The sequence below is a fragment of the Bufo bufo genome, chromosome 7, assembly GCF_905171765.1.
Source record: "Bufo bufo chromosome 7, aBufBuf1.1, whole genome shotgun sequence".
Taxonomy (NCBI): Eukaryota; Metazoa; Chordata; class Amphibia; order Anura; family Bufonidae; genus Bufo; species Bufo bufo.
In genome coordinates, this window is record NC_053395.1 from 115,013,228 (window position 1) to 115,017,555 (window position 4,328).

Below are 4,328 nucleotides of genomic sequence, written 5' to 3' on the forward strand. Positions count from 1 at the left end.
AAGAGGTTTTTCCAACGATGGAAAACTTTTATTGTCAAACATCTCACTCAAGACGAAATCACGACTATTATGCAATCATTCAAGTACACAGAATGGTATAGCATGGAAGCTCTCAAAGGGACCTTAGGAAAGTTCTCTATTGAATGATTCCATAAGATGCGATTGGAGAAAACTAACGCACCTGTGCATGTGTGTACACGCACAACCTATATAACGGCTGCTTAAGAGATTGCACTTAACTGTTTGTTACTTGCAGACGATGATATGATAGGAGTTAGGGTTGGGGTGGGAGGGGGGGTATTACTATGTAAACATATTGTTATGTTTAATATGTTTGATATGTTTTGTAAAAGAAATGGGAAATCTGTATAACCTATATACTGATTTTATAACCTTCAGTTTATATTTTCATATGCGCTGGTGAAACGAATAAAAAAATATATATACAGTTGCAAGAAAAAGTATGTGAACCCTTTGGAATGATATGAATTTCTGCACATATTGGTCATAAAATGTGATCTGATCTTCATCTAAGTCACAACAATAGACAATCACAGTCTGCTTCAACTAATAACACACAAAGAATTGAATGTTACCATGTTTTTATTGAACACACCATGTAAACATTCACAGTGCAGGTGGAAAAAGTATGTGAACCCCTAGACTAATGACATCTTCAAGAGCTAATTAGAGTGAGGTGTCAGCCAACTGGAGTCCAATCAATGAGATGAGATTGGAGGTGTTGGTTACAGCTGCCCTGCCCTAGAAAAAACACACACCAGTTCTGGGTTCGCTTTTCACAAGAAGCATCGAGGCTGCCTTCCGTTGGGGAGCCTGTGAGATCCAGCCCACTGGATCTCACAGACAGGAAGCTGTATGAGTAATACACACTGTATTACACATACAGCCAATGCATTTCAATACAGAAGTATTGGAATGTATTGTAAAGGGCATCAGACCCCCAAAAGTTGAAGTCCCAAAGTGGGACAAAAAAGAAAGTGAAAAAAAATTACAAGTTTCAAGTAAAAAAAAAAAAAGTAATTTTCCCCAAATAAAGTAAAAAAAAAATAGGGAAAAAAAAGAAAAGTAGACATATTAGGTATCGCCGCATCCGTATCGACCGGCTCTATAAACATATCACATGACCTAACCCCTAGAGGAACACCGTAAAAAAAAAACAACTGTGCTAAATAAACCAATTGTCACCAAGCGATTAAAAATAGTACCAATCTAACTGTCACCTCATCCTGCAAAAATGAGCTCAGAATATGGAGACACTAAAACATTGTTTTTTTTTGTTTTAAAAATGCTGTTATTGTGTAAAACTTAAGTAAATAAAAAAGGTATACATATTAGGTATCGCCGCGTCCGTAAGAACCTGGTCTATAAAAATATCACATGACCTAACATCTCAGGTGAACACTGTAATTAAAAAAATAATAATAACGGTGTAAAAAAAAGCAATTTTTTGTCACCTTCCATCACAAAAAGTGTAATAGCAAGTGATCAAAAAATCATACGCATCCCAAAATAGTGCCAATCAAACCGTCATCTCATCCCTCAAAAATCATACCCTACCTAAGATAATCACCCAAAAACTGAAAAAACTATGGCTCTCAGACTATGGAGACACTAAAACATGATTTTTTTTGTTAAAAAAATGAAATCATTGTGTAAAACTTACATAAATAAAAAAAAGACATGTTAGGTATTGCCGCGACGGTAATAACCTGCTATATAAAAATATCACATGACCTAACCCCTCGGGTGAATACCGTAAAAAAAAAAAGGGTGTACAAAAAGCCATTTTTTCTCACCTTACATCACAACAAGTGTAAGGCTGCATTCACACGTCCGTGTGTGTGGATCAGCAAAACACGGACATCGGCGATGTGCGTTCCGCATTTTGCGGTCCGCACATCGCCGGCACTTAATAGAAAATGCCTTTTCTTGTCCGCAATTGCGGACAAGAATAGGACATGTTCTATAATTTTCGGGATCGGAATTGCAGACCCGGAAGTGCGGATCCGCAATTCCAGGTCCCATAGAAATGAATGGGTCCGCAATTCCGTTCCGCAAAATGCGCGGACGTGTGAATGGACCCTAATAGCAAGCGATCAAAAAGTCATATGCACCCTATAATAGCATCAATCAAACCATCATCTCATCCAAAAAAAATTAGCCCCTACACAAGACAGTCGCCCATAAAATAAATAAAACTATGGCTTTCAGAATGTGGAGACACAAAATTTTTTTTTTTTTTCAGAAATGCTTTGTTATGTAAAACTGAAACAAACAACCAAAAATCCATATTTGGTATTGTCGTGTCCGTAACAACCTGCTCTATAAAAATACCACATGATCACATGATCTAACCTGTCAGATGAATGTTGTAAATAACAAAAAATAAAAACCATGCCAAAACAGCTATTTCTTGTTACCTTGCATCACAAAAAGTGTAATATAGAGCAACAAAAAATCATATGTACCCTAAAATAGTACCAACAAAACTGCCACCTTATCCCGTAGTTTCCAAAATGGGGTCACTTTTTTGGAGTTTCTACTCTAGGGGTGCATCAGGGGCCTTCAAATTCCTTTTCTTCTGCGCAATGCCGTGTGCCCATACATCAGTTTACGACCACATATGGGGTGTTTCTGTAAACTACAGAATCAGGGTCATAAATATTGAGTTTTGTTTGGCTGTTAACCCTTGCTTTGTAACTGGAAAAAATGGATTAAAATGGAAAATCTGCCAAAAAAGTGAAATTTTGAAATTTTATCTCTAGTTTCCATTAACTCTTGTGGAACACCTAAAGGGTTAACAAAGTTTGTAAAATCAGTTTTGAATACCTTGAGGGGTGTAGTTTATAAAATGTGGTCATTTTTGGGTGGTTTCTATTATGTAAGCCTCACAAAGTTACTTCAGACCTGAACTGGTCCTGAAAAAGTGGGTTCTAAACTTCTAAGCCTTCTAACATCCCCAAAAAATAAAATTGCATTCATAAAATGATCCAAACATGAAGTAGATATATGTGGAATGTAAAGTATTAACTATTTTTGGAGGTATTACTATCTATTATAAAAGTAGAGAAATTGAAGTATAGAAATTTGCTAATTTTTCCAAATTTTTGTTAAATTTGGAATTGTTTTATAAATAAAAATTTCTTTTTTGGACTCAGTTTTACCACTGTCACGAAGTACAATATGTGACGAGAAAACAATCTCAGAATGGCCTAGATACGTAAAAGTTATAACCACATAAAGTGACACAGATTTGCAAAAAATGGCCTGGTCCTTAACCCCCTCCCTACCGCGATCTGTATATATACGTGATAGCTGCACATACCCCGTGCAGCTACCACGTATATGGACGTCAAGCCAGCTCTTTAATCCAAGCGCTGCAAAGCGCTTGGATTAAAATTTCTGCCCCTGTCCTGCTGCTGTCACGGACAGCATACAGTTCAGTAATGCCGGCAAGGGACCAATCAGAGTGGCCCCTTGCCGACAATCGATCCGATTGGTTGGTCTGTGCAGACTAACCAATCGGATCGCGGCAGTGAAAAAATGCTGGTTTCAGGCCCCTTGTGTCCGCCTGCCGCTGAATCCTGCTGCTTATCTCCTGCAGTCCGCCCCCTCCCCGTCCCATACATTCTTCCAGTCCTGCCCCCTCAATGCTGGCCGTGACTCACTCAATGCTGGCCCCTCAATGCTGCCCCCTTTCCAGCGCTGCCCCCATGCCCCCATGCCGTGCGGTCCCCCTGCTGTGTGTGATGGCGGCGGCTCCATTCCTGAGCCGCCGCCATCAGCAGAGAGTGTCAGCTCTATGCTGACACTCTGCTGTAACCCCATAGATGCCGCTGCAGCGGCATCCATGGGGTTAATAGAGGGAGGGGGCTCCCTCTCTCCACCATCGGGGCTGCTGCGCTGCAGCAGGGGCTGCTGCGTCCGCTGTTGCCACCTACAGGGCATCTGATTTTATTATACTTTGCAATGCAAGAGCATTGCAAAGTATAGTACAGCCATCAGCCCCACTGGATCTTCAAGATCCAAGAGGGACTTGATAAAAAAAAAAAAGTGAAAATAATAAAAGTAAAAATAAATAAATAAAAATTTTTAATTAAAAAAAGAAATGGCTTTTTCCTATAAAAAATGAAAAAAAAAAAAAAAATACACATATTAGTTATCACCGTGTCCATATCGACCGTCTCTATAAATATATCACATGATAGACCCCGTCCGATAAACACCATAAAAAAATAAAAAAAGGTGTAAAAAAAGCAATTTTTGTCACCTTACATCACAAAAAGTGCAACAGCAAGTGATCAAAA

At 38.9% G+C, this 4,328-nt stretch overlaps 1 non-coding gene across 1 annotated transcript; it reads left to right on the forward strand.

The window, feature by feature from the left end:
• Positions 1 to 3,764: 3,764 nt before the first annotated feature.
• Positions 3,765 to 3,850, forward strand: LOC121009107. The gene has a single exon (XR_005780701.1). It is a non-coding gene; the product is annotated as a small nucleolar RNA SNORD71 (small nucleolar RNA).
• Positions 3,851 to 4,328: the final 478 nt, after the last annotated feature.